This window comes from Chrysoperla carnea, chromosome X, assembly GCF_905475395.1.
Source record: "Chrysoperla carnea chromosome X, inChrCarn1.1, whole genome shotgun sequence".
Lineage (NCBI taxonomy): Eukaryota > Metazoa > Arthropoda > Insecta > Neuroptera > Chrysopidae > Chrysoperla > Chrysoperla carnea.
In genome coordinates, this window is record NC_058342.1 from 9,831,181 (window position 1) to 9,853,064 (window position 21,884).

Consider the following 21,884-nt stretch of genomic DNA (forward strand, 5'->3'; position numbering starts at 1 on the left):
AAACACACACACAAAATAAAAACAAAGAAAAATCATTCAATTAAAAAAGTTGAAATAAAATCACGCTAGCGTGTGAACGGACGTTAGTACACGTTAACGTGTACCACGCGCAACAATTATTAAAATTTAACAAACAAAAACAACGTAGTTCGCGTATGAATACAGAACCGAGCTTAAAAGCTTAGACAATTTAAAAGTTAGGTCTCTTGAACAAAACACCTTTGAATGGTACACATCAAATATAAATTTTATCAAAATTAACAATTTACACGTTCGTGCCCGCAACGCGAGCACGTTTTAATATTACATCGACGAATGATGGATTGGGGTAAATCAACGACGGAATTACTCTAAAATTATACTATCGTGGAGTAACTGGATATCTTGCAACAATAATTTACTCTGGAAATAAAGATAATTGGTATAAATTCAAAGAAGTGGACTTACATGAACGATTAATTAATTATACCTGGACATTCCATCAACGGCTGGTGTTATTTGTTTTTGGTTGTGTATCGGTCGGTATCCTGTGGTGGTTTGCTAAGATTTTTCAGGTACGGTGCTTTACGACTTTTATTACTTGTCAACCCAATCCGTATCGTACGTAGTTGGAGATTTACCTTGTAAAAATTCAAACGTTTAATATACGTATTTTAGAATACACAATTGAACAGTTCCGATTTGATTTTAATTAAAAAGTATAAAAATTTGTTTTGCAAGTGAACGAATACCGAGCTTAGAGGTGTAGCTGACCACGAGTTCAGACAGCCCCTATTTATGGGTGTCTTGGTCCTCGAGCGGAGCTACACTTCGCGGTACGTAATCTTCGCAGTATTCTGCCCTGTAATAATACTTGAATAAGTTGAGTCACGGGTCAGATACGGAAGATAGTGAATTTGGTTCACTAAACAAGAAGAATTTTACGTCATTTCGAGAACGTTTTTTTTTTTTGACACATAAATCGAAACTGTTCAAATTAATCTAGTTTCACACATTTAATAAAAAAAAAAGAAAACACTTAGTTAATTTAACTAAAAACATTACATTAAAAACTTACCTATGCATGGAACGACGAGGTTATGTAACCATGTGTAGTTGTTTGTATTTTGATTTTTAGTTTTTTATATCATTTTTAAAACATTTAATGATTTTCTTTAATGACATATTTGTAAATTCTAAAAACAAAGAAAAGAATATTTATATTTTAATTTAATAAATTAACTTAAGTGTAAAAATAATACGTACATGCGTCTTTGTTGTTGTCAAATAATTTGACATTTCGCCGATATTGACCATAGAGTTGTAGTCTCTCACAGACTACTACGCAATCCTAGAGCATCCCTTTTTTTCCGTCAAATTTTATTCTTTCAGATTCGATCACAACTACTAAGATCGCGATTAAAACGCTTCCACTTGTACATCGATGCCACAGTTGGTAAAATTTTAAAAGATTTTTTTCAAAGTTCTTTAAAAATGCCACAACTTGAAAATTATATGGAATAAGAATGATGGGTCTCATTAAAATACCTACCATTTTAAATATTTATTATTTATAAAAAAAAAAATTATCTACTTAAACCCTAACTTTCAAAAAAAATTTAACTATCTTTAATCTCTATAATTGCTAATTTTAGTTATTTTTCAAAGAAAGTATAAATTTTCGATTAGTATTAAGTTATTATTTTCATATAGAAATTCTTGATGATACAATAAGTATTAACGACACGTTTGATTAAAATATTTAACACTTCTTATATATTTTATATATTGTTACACCTACATTTAGAAAAAAATATTCATTAATTTATTGATTCTTGTTCTCAATATATTTGAACTTTATAATTATTATTATAATTTTTTTCAAAGAAAGTAAAATTTTTTTGAGTTGTAAGTTTTTATTTCGATGTAGACTGGGCATATTAACTAATAGAGTGAAAAGTTCAATGATAAGGCTGATTAATATTATTAATATTTTGGAAAAAAAGTCAAGAAAATACTTATTATGTTATTCTTGATCTTAAAATATTTAAAATATTTTATTTTTATTTTAAGAATTTACTATTTCAACGTAGAGATTATAAATAATGATTATATTAGCCTTATGAGGAAAGAAGACTTCATTTATGCCAAATAATTTCAGATAGTTACTTTTTTTATGTGAGTAAATAATTCACTTTTGTTTTTGCTTGTTATAATCCTTACTTGATAAAATATTAACTGTATTTTAATGTTACAATAAAATATTATTAAATTGATACATGCATTAATTTGTTTGGTTTATGAAATTAAAATCAAACGTTTATGGATATGTAATATTAGTGTATGCTTCTAAAAAATTGTTCATAAGAATCCGGTCATATCGCCACACTTATTCTAACCATAATATAGCTTATGTGTTATGAAATAACACATTATACGTTATAAAATTGCATTACGCTGTTGTAGCATTAATATATTTATTTAACAAATATCTTCATCAAATTTATAGTTTTATACTGTAATATTGCTACACAAGTTATAAGCCAATGCAAAGTAATATTGCAACAAATAGTTTGTAATTTTTCGAAACTAAATCGGTATTAGTTGGGTTGTAAAATTCCAATACGTATTTGTAGAATTACTAAATTTATTTGATGTAATTTGGTTGGTAAAATTTCAATTACTGTACTGTAATATTATTAAACAATTTTTTAGTAATATTGCAACAAATGGTTTGTAATTTTTCTAAACTGAATTGATGTTAGTTGGGTTGAAAAATTCCTAAACGTTCTTGTAGAATTACTAAATTTATTTGGTATAATTTGTTTGATAAAATTTCAATTATTGTACTGTAATATTGTTAAACAATTTTTTACTAAATATTAGTAATATTGCAACAGAAAGTTTGTAATTTTTCTAAACTAAATTGGTATAAATTGTCTAGTATAATTACAATCAATTTTTGTACAATTACTAGATTTATTTGATACATTTGGCTTAGTAAAATTACAAATAATGTATAGTAATATTACTAAACATAATTCTAGTAAATGATTAGTAATTTTGCGACTGATGATTTGTAATAATTTGAAATTGAGTTGTGATAAGTTGTGTAGTAAAATTACAAGACTGAATTCCACAATTACAGAAATGTGGTGCATAAAAACACAAATTGAGTAAAATTACTATTGAAATTTTTAACAGTGTAAACTTATTTGCGAGTACATAGACTTACGTCAAATGTTATTTCCACATATTTCACTTCGTCGAAAACACCACTACTTTAAACATTACGGAGAACTTATTCGCAAATTTGGACCACTAATGAAATCATGGACTCTACGTAGCGAGAGTAAATATTGTTTCATGAAACGTGCTGTGCGATTTTCAAGAAATTTCAAAAATATTACAAAATCACTAAGTATCAAGCATGAGCTTCATCAATGCTACCTCCGTTCAGGTGGAGAAATTAATTCTGACATTGAATTAAAAAAGAACGTAAAATTAAACCTAAGAAAATATAATGAAGCCATTCAACAAGCTCTGTGAAAGTTTGAACTATGTAACCAAACTGTAAAGTGTCATGAAATTGTTAAAAACGGTATAACATACCGTAACGGCGATGGATTATTAATTTCAAGATCAGGATACCAATACGAAATAGTTGTAGGCAAAATTTCCATAATATGATATGATAATGTTGAAGTGCATTTTGTAGTGGAGGTTTTAGAAACGGAATTTATTCCTTACATAGGTTTGTATAAATTAGGAAACAGAACAGGTTACAAATGCATGTCATTTAATCAACTAATAAGTTTTGAAAATTTACATATTTATAACATAAATTGTGTTTCATGCGTAAAACCAAAATACTGGTTAGTTGAACCAAGTTTACATAAATACTAAAAATTTTCAATTTTCAAACATGTACATAATTTAATTTTAAGTCCACTGGCAAGATTTTTTTAATGCACCAGAAATTTTTTTATTCATTTAAATAGTAATTAATTAATTTAATACTATCATTAAGCTATGAAATATAATTAACCTATAATTATTATTAAATCAGTATATTTGAAGCTACAATAACCAAAAGTGATGACTATTATTAAAAAGTATTAAAGAAAAATTAATAAACTTTTAGTCGTATATATAGCATACTTTAAATATTAATGAAAATGTAAAATTTATTTATAAAATTTTAAAACTGATGGACAACAGCATTGGAGTCATGGCGGCATTGTTTAAAGTCTGTTCATACAACAAACCGGAAGAGCGGAAGATTTTAAAAGCCACATCAATTGATACGCTTATTGTTGGAGTGAAAGCTAAACTAAAACTTGGAGAATGTCAATATAAGGTATTTTAATTGTTAATCTTACGTGTACTTTTTTTATTTCTTTTCATAGAAATACCACTGAAACTTACGTATGTTTTTATTTTTAGTATTAAAGAAAATATTATTATACACTAATATTTTGCATTATCATAATTAATAATTATAGTAAACTATGAATTATAATTTTCTAGAATTTATTGTTTTTTCATTTTTACTAAAATTGTTTTGAAAAAATATTAACTTTAGTCAAGAACAAGATTTTGTTTATAAAAATTTTTTTCCTAAGTGAAATTTAAGATATTTATTATTCAAACAGATTCACGCCGATGATTTCGTTGAAATAGACCAAGATGATATTTTGATCTATTTGGCTAAAGCTAAAGAAACTCATGGGCAGCAACTGTTTTTCACCATTGTTCCTGATGAGGTTGATTTGAATCCAAAAAGTGCTCAACAATATAGTCAGTCTGGCTCAAACAAATGGTAATTTTTATCAATTTGTTTTAAATCTAAACGAAAATGTCTTGTTTTAAAAAATAAATTACTTTTAAATTATATATGCTAACCGATGAAATAATTAATTATATATATATATATTTTTTTTTTTTTTTTTTAAATTCAGAAACACCTTCTGAAAATGCTTCTCATTGTACCTCAAGCAGCGGCAGATAACAAATCGTCACAATCAGTATCATCTTTACAGCCAGTAGATCACTTATCTAAAATTTACTTCAAATTTCCTGACTGTTTTATGTAAAGGAGATCATTTAAAACCAAGAGAGAGAACGCTCGTTGTTCACACAGTTTAAGACTACATTATTTATGATATAAAAGATTTGAGGCTAGGTATTGCAGGGACCATCATCGATCAACTTATATCAAAATATCAAGAAAGCTTTACAACAAAAATAGGAAGTATTGATGGCGAGATTTAGTCACTACAACAAGCCGTATACAGCGCATTACGCTATCAAAAAAAGTTAAGCTAGAGATAGCAGTAAAATAACTGATTTTTTGGATGACAATGATGAGCTTGTCGAAAAGCCAAATATGCAGGATGAGTATGGATGTGTAGCTTATTAACCAGCATCACCTTTCTCTGAGGAATTAGAGTTAAAGTGTCAACAAAAATTAAAATTAATAGATATATATGATACACCGGATGGGCACATTACCGATGAAATATTAACTCTGATGCAAAAATGCTCTTTTTTACAAAGAAAAGAAATTCATACTGGAAAAGATCTTGCAGTAATTTTTCAACAGTGGCCTTTCTTCCACCACTAATATTAATATTGCACCACGCTGATGAACTATTAAGTAAAGCTACAAATGTGATATGGAAAACATCATTGAAAAATTTATCAAAACCCATCAACCGCTGGGCCAAAAATCTAGAAGTCGCTCGAGAAGTAAAAGATAACAGTAAAAAAAATACGGTTGATGATGAACAAAAATTGGTTCTTAATCGGCTAAAACTCGCAACAAAATACAGTGAAATGAGAAAAAACGACGAACCATATCACACGGTTGTGCTTGAATTTATCGCGAAATGCATGAAAAAGAATTTAACATTTCTCTACAATTTAATTGATGTAAGTTGTAAATATTTTCATTATTCTTAATCAAAGATGTTAATCAAGCAATAATACGAAATTTAATTTTATTAATTTGTATTTGCAGGAAGCGATTGAAGATACAAAATTGCTTAATAACGTTCCTGTTGTCAATCCTGTTTTAATGATCAGAGGTATAGAGATTTTGTATATTTTTATTAAATGCATAAAATTATTTTTTTTCTACAAAAAAAAAAAATAAAAATTTATTTGATAAATGTTCAAATCGTTTGCATGCTACTCTCTTAAGTAGCTATTTTAAATTATCTGCAGTTGAATAATCATACTCATTTAATACTACTCGTTTGAATAAATTGAAACGAATTTTTAAATACAATTATGATTTTTGTTTCAGATCAAAATTTGCATCATTCGGACAATTTATATAATGTTGTTATCAACAAACACATTATAATAAAAGCTGAATCGTTTTCTAGTGGACTTCTAACGACATTTTTATGTTATTATGTATTCGATATTGTTTATCCTCAAGAAATGGTATAGTTACAAAAGTGCATAGTAAATTTACTAAACATTTTTATGATCAATTATTGAATAAAATTACAAAACTGTTTAATAAAATTACTATATAAACTTTCTGGAACTGCTTGATAAATTTCCAAAAATATGTTGTAATTCTCTCAAATTGAGTTGAGGATTTTGTTTAATAAATTTACTAAATTGTTTTGCGTAAAAACTTCAAACAGTGTAGTAAAAGTATATTTTGATATTTGAAATCAACTTCAATTTTATTTATTATGTATATAAGTGCATTTGGTGTCTTTCTGTTTACCGTTATATAATAAGGAATTAACTGGAAATCTGAAAGAACAGATTGTACAGAAATTCATTCAAATTATAAAATATATATAGGAAGATATTCAAGAAACAGACGCAGATGAAGATGAACTTAAGTAAGGCTTTAATAACCTACAAAAATAAAATAAAAATACGAATTCACAAGGTAACAGCAACATCCTAACCTTCACAATACAAAATGGGAATTCTGAAAATGATGATAATTGCGAATCACTTAATCAATACGAAGATAATTTATCTTTCGTATCTATGGAAGTGCATCCAGAGGACAATAGGCACATTGAAAATTTTTAAATTTTAGACGAAAATACAAAAAAACTAAATACAAATATATACTATCAACAGAAAAAGAGCAACTAGAGCCAATCTGAATTTTCTAATGATATCATAAATTTAAAAGTAGAAGATAGATATATTCCACATATCAAGATTAATATACCTCGAGATTGAAACTGCTTGTTTCATTTGATTTCGTACAGCATTTATGGAGAAAAAGAATATTTAAATTATACCCAAATTGTACTTAAAGACGTTGTACGATATATTGCAGATAACTGGGATGAATATCAAAACTTTACGTGTAATCAATATGGTAATCCTTATTCAACCATTATGGTAACGAACACAACGTACAATAATTTGGAGAAAAAACAAACCCTCTTACAAGAATATATTTTTCGGGGAAAAAAAATTTTGTCTGGCCATTGTGACGTTTGCGAGCCTCGTGAATACAACTCAAATGATACAGAAAATGAAAATGAATTGAACGAAACGAATCAAAAAAGAAACAGTTAATTAAGTCAACTGGAAATTTCCAAGAATATTATAAAATTAATGGTAGAAGATAAATACGACGCACATACATACATACATATGTATGTGTGTATGTATATTACCCTGGCAATAAATAAATAAATAAATACAAAAATTATTATGCCCAGTGATGGAAATTGCTTGTTTAAGGCCATTTCATATAAACTTTATGGAAAAATAAATTTTTTAAATTACACTCAAATCAGCCGTAATAATGTTGTAGAATATATTTCAGATATCTGGGATGAATTCAATTACGCAACCAGTAATGAATATGGCAATCCTTATACAACAAAAGAAGAATACGCCACAGCTATGTCTAAACCAGGGACATTTGGTTCAATCATCGAAATTAAAATAGCTGTTTTGTTTTATCACCGTCGAATTGAAGTTTATTGGACCCAGAACCAAGTGTATCAATTTGGAAAAAAAAACTGACCCTCTTATACGGAGATATTTTTCGGGAGAAAATCCTCTGTTCGGCCATTTCGACGCATGCGAACCACTAAAGTCTGGCAGTAGTTTAAGTAACGAAGATTATACAATAGAAACTAATGAAGTTGAATTAGGAAAAAACAAACGTGACCGACCAAACTTATCAGAAAATCTTTAAACGAATTACGTGTTGATGCCGATCGACGATATCGTATGAAAAAACCTGAAATTCATAGTAAAGCTGTTTCTGTATATACAAATAAAACTATGAATATTAATAAAAAATCCGTGAAATATTATCGTTTAAAAAAAATTATGGAAATACTTAAAAAATAATTCGCGAATTAACGAAAATCAATGGCGATAGAGTTGAAGCTGAAAGAAATATTAAATGGACCCTTGTAAACCGCAGAAATTTAATAGGCCATTACTTAAAATCTTATGAAAGTTAAAAAAAAAATTTTGTTGTAGGTCTTGCGAAATATCGTTACTTACCGGCTAACTCAAATACATTCACAAAATTTCAATCGTTACTTGGCCAAAGCTTACATCGTTCTACGCAAGAACCATATTGTGTAGAAACACCTTATAAACCATTAGAGCATGATAAAATCATTATTATAAACGATGGTGGAAAAGCTTCTCTTCTATATAATTTTCCACAGGATAACATAAAATTTATTGGAGTGAATAAGTGCTGCTGCAATTCAAACACTTGTTTACTTACGGAAAATAAATTTAAAATATTAAAATCGAGATTTATGGACATGTCAAATTGGTGTTCCCAAACAATACTCAATTTTATATCAGAAAACGAAGAATCATTTGATAATAATATTGTGTTCTTTAATAGTCTCAAGGCACATTTTCCTAAAATGCGAACTTTGGTTCGACAGTTATATGAAATGAAAGCCAATTATAATAAAATCTGTGAAATTGATAGTGCTTTAGACATTGTTAATGAAGAAAAACTATCAGTGTTAGGGAACCCGAAAAATTTCCAAACAAATAAGCAGGTATGCTTAGTAGATTTTGGTGATGTAACATCTGATATGAACTTACCTGAGGACTAAATTATCAAGAAATATAATAATTAATTCAATGATATGAAGAAAAAATGTATCGATACACCTAAAAATGAATGTATATCTTGTCAAAAATTATTTTGTTTAGCGCAGTTGAAAAAATTATCTGCATTTCGTAAACCTATAGAAAGTAATGTCTGGGAACGCTTAAAACGATTTATTGAAGAAAAAAACATTAAAAGTAGTAATTTTATTTGTCAATTATGTTTAGATAACATACGAAAAACAATTCTACCCACAAATTGCATTCTTAATGATCTTTATGTTAGAGAATTCCAAGCGAATTGAAAAAATTGAATGAATATGAAAAAATATTAATTCAACGAGCCAAAGCTTTTCAAATGGTAACCACCATGACTCCAGTATCAAAAAAAATATATATTCCTAACAGACAAACTATAAAAAAAATTATTGGCGGAACATTTCACGTACCATTACCATTAGAAGCAACATTACAAAAATTACCGAAACCTGAAGAACCTTTAAATGAAAATCAGGACATGTATATTATAGTACGTGGCTGCCCAACCAAAAAGAAAATCAGCTGGAAAGATTTGGTAGATGTGTAAAAGCTTTATCAAGCATTAACATTTAAAAAAAGTAATAATAAACATTATTTAAATATAATTTTGAATCAAAATATTAAAAAATTATTAAATCTTTTAGATAAAAATATTCAATATGGAACGGAAAATGATATAAATAATCAGACATCAAATGATGGTATTGCTAATTCGGCATTATTAACACAAATGACAGATAATAAGCAACAAAATTATGAATATGAACACTACACAATATATCATATATCCATAGTGAATGCTTCCACTTTAGACCATTGTGATAAAGAAATTGAAGTGAAATGTTTTCCAGATCTTGATTATGAAGATAAATTTGGTCAATTTCATTTCCTAGAGAAAAAAGATAACTTCAGTTGATTTCATCAAATCACAACTTATCGAGCCGTTACCGCCAAATTATCATAAGCAACACTTTTGTCAAAAATCCGTTTTTTATCGACACTAGTATTTCAAACCGTAACGGACCCATCCCTGTTGGGCAATTTGGAGCTGTATGTTTCAAGTTTATATGAAATCGGGAATTTATTTTTGGCGATGAATCAACCCAATTACGCCCGATGGGCTATTTATTACGTCAGTAAATTATTGAATCTAAAAAAAAATTATTCACCATTTGGCGTTAAACGAACTAACAATAACTTTTCACGGGCTCCAGTTGATCTAACTCTCGAGCAAACGATTAATGCAGATGCAGCTAATTGCTTAACAGGAATAAGCCATTTTACGAATTCAATCACTGCTAGGCAGTGTTGGGCATTAAGACATAGTATTAGGACTAAAATTATTTCTGTAGTTTTAGATGAATTAGGAATGATTGACGTAAATGATAGTCAAAGAATTAGAAAGACATAGGATAAGTAAAGATTGGAAATGCTCGGAAGGCATTATTGAAGCAATTAATAGAAATATCAATCCGTTCAGCAAACTAATAAATGAGGGTAATTTATTTAATATTGTAACCGGACGGGCTACATCCTCTGAAACCGATAATTTCCTACTTTATGTTTATAACTTGGGAGAAAACCAGAAAAAAATTTTTATTGTAGCGTGCAAAAGTAATCCCGATAGATTTGAGTTACCAATCAAGAAAAATGTAATCAAGAATTTTGCGTCAGAATGTTTAAAGAAAACACAAAAAAAATAAAGATGGTACTAAGCAAGTATCAATAGCGATGGAGAGGTACATTTTTGGGGGGTTATTAGCGATTTCTCTTAATAATAAAATAGACATGGCCCATTGCTTATCGTATCCCTTATCACCAGCTCCACTCGCGTTAGTTCAATGCACTGGTTAAATGCACAAAACGTCCTATGTCCGCGTTATCAAAGACCTTACATTCATTTTTTGAACATGTAGCACCGACCTGAGTCAATGTAGCTATAATAGATGGATTTTATTATTTATATCATTTAGGCCCCTTAATTCCGCAAACATTTGATAGAATCTCGGAATTAATACTATCTAAAGTAAGTAAGTAACACAACAGCATCATAAATTCACATGGTTTTCGATCAATATTTTACACCATCGATCAAAAATATCGAGAGATAGAATAGGAATGAAATAGACGCGCCTTATTCGATATTCGGACAAAAAAGGCCTCATGACTTTTATAAATCATTAAAAAATACAAAATTTAAGGAATTGCGCGACAAGAAGTTGTTTATTACAAATAAGGCCGAATGTTACTCATATAAGGTAGAAAACAATGTAGTTGTGAAAAGTACTGAAGATGATTTTGCATGTGATCATGAGAGGCTGACACGCGAATAATTTATCATTTAAGCAAATTGTAAGGGAGTCATACAGTAATGATTAAAGCATCTGATACCGATATTCTCGTCACTATATTAGGAAATATTCATAAGTTAGAAACATTAGAAATATTTTTAAATACAGTAGGAACCAAACCTAATATTATTAATTTTAAAAATTGCATGAAATTAGCTATAAAGCTTGGAGACCTTGTATGTCGCGCTTTGCCTGGTTTTCACGCATTTACAGGATGCGATTATACAGCTAGTTTTTATAAAAAAAAGGAAAAAAAAAGCCTTTTGCAGAATTTCTAAAGAATAAAGATGTACAAGAAGAATTCGCCAATCTAAATACCGTTGAATTTATGAATAATCTGAAGTGTATGAATGTGAATTAATAATGTTAATTGTAAGAATGTGAATGATGCCAGATTATTGTTATTCCAAAACAGATTTACATCAACATCTGTTGCGGAATACTTGAAAAAAGTGAACAAATTTGATTCAACACAACTCCCACCATATTGGAGATCACTGGAGCAAAAGATTTTGCGAACCATTTATATCACTTCTATGTGGAAAAATGCGACAAAATCTAACTGCATCCGATTTTCACCAGAACAATGTGGTTGGATTATAAATGATAATACAATTGAACCTCATTGGTTTGAAGGTGATCCAACACCTAACATCTAACAGTTGAAAACATTGTTTTGGTGGAGTTAGAAGTTGAAAATGAAGAAATTAATATGATATCGATAACTGTAATTATGATGAGAATGACGATGATGATGCTAATAATTATGAAAATATGGAAATGATGATAATAACGACAATGTAAGCGATAACGATGAATAAATGTAAAGAATGCATTGTAATGTATAAGATGTAATGTAATGTACGTATTTTCTTAACATAATAATTTGTCATTAATATTGAAAATCAAATCATGATTTGAACAATTTTTCAATAATTAAAAAAAAAATTATTGTAAAAATATGTTGTATTTGTTTTTTTTCGTAAAACTACGGACCTCAGCAAACATAGAGCTCTGGGAAGGTGATTTGACAAAGCAAAAGCAGTTAAAAATAAAATAATTATATTAACATAATATAATTGGAGTATAAAGATGTTGTTCGTATTGTGTTGAACAGTATTCTGTACCTTGAAATAAATAAAATTAATTGATAAAGTTGTTATTTTAAAATGAATGCGCTAGTTTTTATATGTAACCAGGCCCGCCGTAAGCGGGCGGCACAGATAGAGGGCGGCAAATCGAACCATCACATAGATTCATAGTCATGGTTATAAAACTTAGAGGTTACAACATATGAATGTTGAATGAATACATTCGATTTATATTTTATTTTGTACCATATATTTCTAGACAACTAATTATAATATATAAATATTTATTATCTATGCATATATCATTTAACTAGTACCATCTATTAGCATTCATCACAATCAAGAAGTAAATGTTATAATATAATACCTATTTACTTGAATCACTGTCTCTGGAAGTAGCGTTCGTTGAAGACCGAAGAAAGCCGAAACAAATACCAACGATCATGAGCAAAGAGAGTTAACTGACATTAGGGATTCCCATTTATATTACGTTTTATTATTTTTCGATAATTTCGTAAACTTACTTAGTGTTTTATTATCAAATTAAGTGCAAAAAACTTGAGAATTATCTACACTTACTATGGTAAGTACGTGTTTCAACTATATAAACCTAAACAAATCTATAGTGTGGTATAAATAATTTATTAAACGAATTTGATTATTTTTTATTTTGTAAATTTTACAAAGTATAATATGATCAAAATCAACACTAAATACCCAGAAATTCAGTAGGTTTTGCATTGTATTAATATTTCATTATTAAAAAGTATATTTGCGTTAGATATAAAATTGTAGTTTCAACTGTATTAGTATTTGGTAGAAAGTCAGTACCTGATGAATCAAAGATTTTTAGCCGCAAGATTTCAGTAAAGAAAGGTACATAGAATATAGAAAACCTTTCTACAATCAAAACGTAATTGTTTTATCTTTGAATTATTGGTTCTTATTAACATTTATTTTAAAATTCAATAGCCTATTTAACCGCAAAAATGTTTTCACAACACTCGTGTGTTTTTAAGAGTTGTATATAACATTATATTAAGTAGGTATTACACATTATACCTATAATTCATATATTTCGTAAATTTTTTTTTGCAATTTATATCCTGTTTTTACGAAAATAAAGTCATAGGCAAAATACGTTGTGTATTTCGATTGAAATGTATTTGCTGAAATTTTGATTGTCCGCAAAAAAATTTCAAGCAAAAAATGTTTGTGTTAAAAAAATCCGATTGTTGATGCGCGAATATATAGATAGGCAGATAACAACTAACTGAATTAGTTGTTTTATATAAATTTTTATATAAATTTGTTGTTTAAAAAAATATAATACTATATTACAATTTATAAAAAAAAAATCAGGAAGCGCAAAAAAGAAAAAAGCTATCAGGAGCGCAATTTAGACAACAAAAAAGACGAAAGGAAGCTAAGAAAGAAAAATTGGCGGATTCTTTGGTAAAATTTTTGAATAAAGGTGAAAACAAAGAAAATGTAGATGAAGCATCAACAAGCACGGCCTTTAATTCAAAAGCTATGGAGATAACTCAAACAAAATGTGTAAGCAGTAGTCCTCCAAAGACAAAGTCCAGTGGTACCAGTTCAAATGAAGATACTGCAGTAGAAACTGAAACTAGCAGTTCAGATTGTGGAAGTGATCCCGGTGCGTGGCCAGCCAGTATCACAAATGATTTAATTAATATTTTGGTTAGCCGTGGTCCAATACAAGTTTCCAACCACAATTTTCCAGTTGATAACAATGGAAGAAAATTTTCAAATAATTCATATTTTAGAAGTCTACCCAATGGAGAGAAAATCAAAAGAGAATGGCTTTTATATTCAATTTCAAAAGATGCAATCTATTGTTTTTGTTGCAAGATATTTGGCAAAACAATAAGTACTTGTCAAGTTTGAATGGTTTTTCGGATTGGCAGCATTTGTCATTGACACTGAAAAGACACGAAACAAGTGTGTTCCATATTGAAAATGTAAAAGTTTGGGTACAACTTATTAATATGTTAAAAAATAAGACTTCGGTTAACCAAACGCAATTGAGACTTTTAGAAGTAAAAAAAAAACAGTGGTGCGATGTACTAGAAAGAATAATTGCCGTTATAAAATTTTTATCCCAACAGTGTCTGGCTTTTCGGGGCTCATCAAAAACGTTATATGAGCATGATAATGGCAATTTTCTTAAAGCCATCGAAATGATTGCATGCTTTGATTCGGTCATGCGAGAACATATCCACAAAATTCAATCCACAAAATCCGATTCCAATCGTATGGCTCATTATTTAGGAGATCAAATCCAAAATGAAATCATTGAGTTACTCGGTAACACAATACAACGTAATATCTTGGACAGAGTCAGAGAATCAAAATATTTTTCAATTATATTAGATTGTACACCCGATGTTAGTCACACAGAACAATTCACACTTGTTCTAAGATATGTTCATTTAAACAATGAAACTAAAAATGTAGAAATATGTGAGAATTTCGTTGGTTTCTGCCCAATCACTAGCTCCACAGGTGAAGGACTTTTAAATTTTGTTTTGAATTTATTTTCTAAATTAAATCTCAATATCCAAGATTTACGCGGTCAAGGGTATGACAATGGGTCTAATATGCGTGGAAAGCATGATGGGCTGCAAAAAAAAATTTTTGAAATCAATAATCGCGCATTTTATGTCCCATGCTCTGCTCATAGCCTTAATTTAGTAGTCAACGATGCGGCAAATATTTCACATGAAACAGTTAATTTTTTTAATATAATTCAAGAATTATATGTTTTTTTTTCATCGTCGACAAAGCGATGGTCGATTATTTGTAAACATTTGCCAAATTTAAAGCTAAAAGCATTAAGTGCTACGCGCTGGTCTAGCTTGATGCAGTCAAACCATTGCGATATTACTAGGAAGCATATTTGATGCTTTGCTAGAAATATCTGAAAATAGCTCGTCAGAATAGGATCGGACTACATCACACAAGGCTCATTCCCTCGGTATAAGTATTCAAAATTACAGATTTATTTGTTCTATTGTAATATGGTTCAATATTTTAAACGAAATAAATGCTCTCAGCAAAATGATGCAAAATCCGAAAATGAATTCGCAAATTTGTATAAATTTGTTGAAGAAATTGATTGATAATTTCACGGAATATCGGACGGATGAGCACTTTGAAAAGATTTTAGAAGAAGCTACCGTTGTAGCTCAAGAATTAAATGTAGAACCTGTTTTCCCACCATTAGGTACTCTTCGTCAAAGAAGAAAACCAACTCAATTTGATTATGAGCAGAGGGATGAAGTCATAGAAAATCCCAGAATAAAATACAAAGTTGAATTTCATTTGTGGACGTATTCGGCTTTGTTACAAATGAACTTTTTAGTTACTCGAATGATGAATTAATGAAGCATTATAAAGATTTGGCAATGAAGCTTCAAGATAGTTCGAGTAGAGAAAAAGATGTTGATGGCATTGATTTGTTTAACGAAATCAATGCCTTAAAGCTGCATTTTGCAGAAAACCATTCGGATCCACAGATTATTTTAGACTATCTTTTCAAGAATGATTTAATTTCCAAACATCGCTATTACTATAAGAATATTTCTAACATTGCCGGTTTCTGTTGCATCTGGTGAAAGATCTTTTTCTAAATTAAAAATAATAAAAAATTATTTACGATCAACGATGCATCAGGAAAGACTTAGCAATTTAGCTATAGTTTCCATTGAACATGAAATATTAGATCGTTTGGATACTAAAAAATTAATAACAGATTTTGGAAATATAAAGGCAAGAAAAGTTAAATTTCTTTAAATAAAAGAAACAAATTATTACTTTTTATAAAGTATTTATTTTCATTTTTCACAACCATATGAGATAACCCTTAAAAATCTTAGATAAGTTTAGTTACCAGTAAGTACTTTAAAGGGCTATTTCATATGGGTGTGAGAAATGGAAAGAAATGCTCCATAAAGAATAACTATTTCTTTCATCAGATGCAACATAACCGACATTTCACTTTTTTTAAATTATTTTACTGGTAGTTTATTATAAACTATCTTGAAGATTCATTGCCAAATCAAATACAATGCATTTTTCACACCGATATGAGATGATCTTTAAAAGTCTTACTGGTATGTTTAATTTACTAAACTAAAGTTACCAGTAAAACTTTTAAGAGTTATCTCATATGGGTGCGAAAAATGAAAAAAAAAATTCATAAAGAATAACTACTTATTTCTTCTGTATATTTATTACTTAATAGTTCAAGAGGGGCGCCACAATCTGTATTGCACGCGGGCGCTCAAACACCTAGCGGCGGGCCTGTATATAACGGCATATAGGGGATAACAAAATATAAAGCGTCGTGCCAGGCATTAAATCCTTGTATATACCTGGCACTTAATTTTTTTTCAATATATTATTGTTTAAGGAATAATTTGGCCTTATTTTTTAAGTGTTAACGATTAGGGATAGTTTGTACGCACCGAAAAAATAATTAAACGATCCGAGGCACTTGATAAAATCTTAATTAGTAATAATGACTAGAAGAGTTTGCCATTAAATTTAAGGTGTTAGGCTGTAGGTACAGTTAGTACATAGGAAATCTCCATTTTTTAAAATTTTGCAGATTCAAATAACCGCTCCACGCTTGGCACTAAAGGATTTTTTAATAGCTCACGGGTAATAGTATCGGAAAATATATATTTTACCCAATCCGCTTATCATTTCGGCTAGGTTTTTTGCGGCGTGCTCTTGGACCATAATGGTAAGTTAAAATTGTTACAAACACTTGTTTCAAACCAAATACCATTGCCTTACAAAAAGAAATGATATCTTACCAAAAACATAAACGTATAAAAAGCCATAGTTGAAACAGAATTTTAATAACCTCAATTACGTTAGCCCAAAAAAGTTGTGAAATCTCGTAAACAGAAAATTTTTAGAAAAAAATTAATCCAAATCATGTAAATTTATTGAGTAACTTTTCCGAAAGGAAGCGTTTAAGTATTACGTAAGCAACTTTTTCGGCGACTTCACTGTTGAAAATAATTTCAAATTTGCCACTTAATAGTTTAGTTCATTTTATTGATGTTGTTGATATAATTCTAATAGAGATAATTCTTTATATTTTGTAACTTAGCGGAAAAGGAAGATATATTCAAATATAATTGCAAGTTAATGATTTGTGTAAGACACACTATTACGGATGTTAAGTTTTATGTTGCTTCATCTTTATGCAAATATAAGTTTATTTGTTCTAATAAATGTTATTAAATATTACAACAACTCAAACAACATAATTGTGTATTATTTTTTGTGTTTAATGATTGATAATAAACAGTTTAAAATTAGTTGGAATTATTGTGATTTTTACTCGACGCAATATTTCACGTGCGACCTCAAACTTCCAACAGGTCATGGACCCAGTTTAAAAATCGTAATAATAATACAACTAAAATTTTTTTAAACTACGTAAAACATTTATTTAAATATTAAAACAGTATTTTTAATATTTTACGAAAACGTGCAAATTGAGGTATCGTTCCTTTAAAATAAAACGTGTAAATTCAGGTATCGTTCTTTTTAAAAAAAACGTGTAAAATTTTTTGGTATCGTTCCTTAAAACGAGTAAAACATGATATTACACAAATCGAAAAATTACGTGATGTTTCAAATTTTCAAATATGGAAATTTCAAATAGATATAATGTTCAAAGCGAACAGTTTCTATGACATAGTAAGTGGAGCAACAAAAATAGAAGAAATTGCAGATGATAAAAAGAAAAAAGAATGGGTGATCAAAGATGCGAAAGCACAAAAAATAATTATAACAACGATTGATAAACAATCTTTGACACACTTATTTAACTGCACAACTTCTTGCCAAATGTATAACAAATTAAAAGAAATATATGAACGAGACACCGAACAACAAAAATACATGTTATTACAGTCATTTTTTAATTATATCTACAAAAAAGATTTAGATATCGCTACTCAAATAAGCCATTTAGAACATTTAGCTCATAAACTAAAATCATTAAAACAAAGTGTTGATGAAACAATACTAATTTCAAAAATTTTAGCAATTTTACCGCCACATTTTAAATACTTTAATAGTGCATGGGACTCCACCAGCTTAGCAGACAAAACTTTAACAAATCTAACTGCTAGGTTAATTCAAGAAGAAAATAAATCTAAATCAACAGATCAAATAGATCAAATAGCATTCAAAACATACAACAAAAATTTTCAAGATTTTAATTCGGGTAAGAAATATCAAAAATCAAATGTTAATAATTTTCAACCACGCAATTACGATCAAAGGGAATTTAAACAAAATATTCAAAAACCAAGACGTTTTTGCTCGTATTGTCGTAAAGAAAATCATATAGAAAGAGATTGTTATTTAAAAAAAAAGTTATAAAAATAAAAAACAAAATGACCGAGTTGCTTTTATGGCTACTAAAAATGCAAATGAAAATACCACTAGTTTTGTTATTGATTCAGGATGTTCATCACATATGGTGAATGATAAAAATTTATTAACTGAAATTAAAAAAACATCAATGACAATAGGTACAGCCAAAAATTCAACAAAAATGGAAGCTGAATCAATTGGTAATGTAGAACTTAAGGAATGCAAATTAAAAAATGTTGTTTATCTTCCAGAACTTACAAAAAATCTTTTGTCAGTCAATGCCATAACTAAAAATGGAGGCGAAGTAGTTTTCAAAAATGATAAAGTGGAAATTTACCAAAATAAAGAAAAAATTATTTCATGGAAGCAAATCAGAAAATGGTTTATATTTAGTAAACTTAAATAAAAGTATTTCAGAAAATGCTTATCTAATACAAAATGACGACGTCATATTATGGCATCGTAGGCTAGGTCATTTAGGATATGACAGTATTAACAAATTGATAAAAATAAGCAAAGGTATGCGTATATCAACTACACAATTAAATAAACTTGACAATATATGCGAAGTATGTGTAAAATCCAAACAAGTTAGATTCCCATTTAACAATCAAAGAACACATGCAACCAGGGCATTGGAAATAATTCATACGGATGTATGCGGTCCTATTGATCCTCCAACGTGGGATGGTAAAAATTATGCAGTCACATTTATGGATGATTTTACTAATTTCACACAAGTTGAACTAATGAAAACGAAAAATGAAGTATCAGAAAAATTAAAATACTTTATCAATGAAGTAGAAAATAAATGGAACTCTAAAACTCACAAAATAAGATGTGATAATGGTGGTGAGTATTCAAGCAATGAAATTAAAGATTGGTGTCGTAAAAAAGGAATAATCTTGGAATATACAACACCATATTCACCGCAATTAAATGGGAAAGCCGAAAGACTTAACCAAACTTTACTTGACAAAGCAAGAGCATTGATATTTGACTCAGGATTAGGTAAAGAATTTTGGGGTGAAGCAATAAGAATGGCGTGTTATCTGAAAAACAGAAGCCCTGTAGCTACAATGGATGTGACTCCAGCTGAATTATGGTTTGGAAAACCACCTGACTTGTCTAGGCTAAAAATATTCGGCAGTGTAGCTTATTCCAAAGTGTTAGGAAATGTAAAAAAATTAGACGAACGAACAAAAAAATTAATTTTCGTCGGATATACACATCATGGTTATAGATTATGGAACGAAGAATTAAATAAAATCGAAATAGCTAGAGATGTTATTATTTCTGAAAACACACTCAATCATGATAAAACAAATAATACTATTGCGAAAATTAAAGTTAACTCAGTAGAAAATGATAATTCAAGTGAAGAAATTGAAGAACCTACAGAAGTTTCGGAAGCTTCATCTGAATAAAAAATCAAGCGTAACCTAAAACCACCAAAAAAATTAGAAGATTACGTTCTTTTAACTTATGAAGAAGCTATATCTGGAGATGATAGTGAAAAATGGAAAGAAGCAATACAAGACGAAAAAGATTCTCTTGAAGAAAACCAAACATGGACTTATGTCAACAAAGAATCAAATCTAGATAAAAAGTTGTTAAGTAGTAGATGGATTTTTTAAATAAAAGATGATGGACTATATAAAGCTAGATTAGTAGTCAGAGGATACGAACAAACACATGGAATTGATTTCTTTGAAACCTTCAGTCCTGTAATAAATGCCAATTCGTTACGATTAATATTAGCTGTTTCTGCATCTACACAATCAAAAATTATTACGTTCGATATAAAAACGGCGTTTCTTTATGGAAAACTACAAGAAGACATTTACATGAAAATTCCTGATGGTTATAATAAACCAGGTAAAATATGTAAACTTAATAAAGCATTATATGGTTTGAAACAGGCACCACTAAGATGGAATGAACATCTTTCTAATTTTCTAAAAAATCATGGATTAACTCCAATTAATTTCGAAAAATGCATATTTAAAAATTACGACGGTTCGTTATTGTTAGCTATATACGTCGATGATGGTCTGATAGTAGGATCAAATGAAGAAAATATGAATTAATTTCAAATTTGAACAGTGTATTCAAAGTTACTATTTATTATTTTCCGAAAACATTTCTTGGAATTGAATTGGATGTACAAGTGAATCAAATTCGTTTAAGTCAAGAAAAGTATGCAGAAGAAATATTAAACAAATTTGGAATGAATAATGGAAAATTCGCGTCAACTCCAATTCAACCAAACGTTAAAGGTGAAAGTGAAAATACAAGTGATTCTAAATACCCATATAGAGAAGTTGTTGGTAGTCTGCTTTATCTGTCAAATAAAACACGACCGGACATAGCATTTGCTGTCAGCTACGCCAGCAGATTTGTACAAGATCCAACAGTTAGTGACATTTTGAATTTAAAACAAATATTGCGATATACAGGGCGTTCTGTTATTAACTGCAGATCGTTGGCCTACAGAATAAGCTCATAAAGACGAAGGAAAAAGTCATTTACCAATTTTGGATCTGAGCCCTAATTTGGGCGCTACAGGTATGACAAAAATTGATAAATTGGTAAATTCACTGGCTATCATTCGATAATAAGTAGCCAATGATAATCAGTAGATATTAAAAAATGTCATTTGATAATATTCAACTAAAGAAGGGGTATGAACTGATTTCAATTGGTTTTTATTATTTTGAAAAAAACATTTAAAAAAAACTATTATATTATGCCATTGGTTTGATCAATTCCCACTTTTTTTTTTAAATATATTTTTGCAAGAAAACATGAGATTCTTAGTAAAAAACAAATAACGTCACAAAAAGAGTTTTTTTAATTTAGCGTAAATAAACAAGAAACGCCTTCTTTGTGACGTTATTTGTTT

The 21,884-nt window shown here is 28.9% G+C and overlaps 1 long non-coding RNA gene across 1 annotated transcript; it reads right to left on the reverse strand.

Moving 5' to 3' along the window:
• Window positions 1-9: 9 nt before the first annotated feature.
• On the reverse strand, window positions 10-1,129 carry LOC123302447. The gene is made up of 3 exons (XR_006535528.1): window positions 1,058-1,129; window positions 470-620; window positions 10-402 (listed from the first exon to the last, which is right to left on the reverse strand). It is a non-coding gene; the product is annotated as an uncharacterized LOC123302447 (long non-coding RNA).
• Window positions 1,130-21,884: the final 20,755 nt, after the last annotated feature.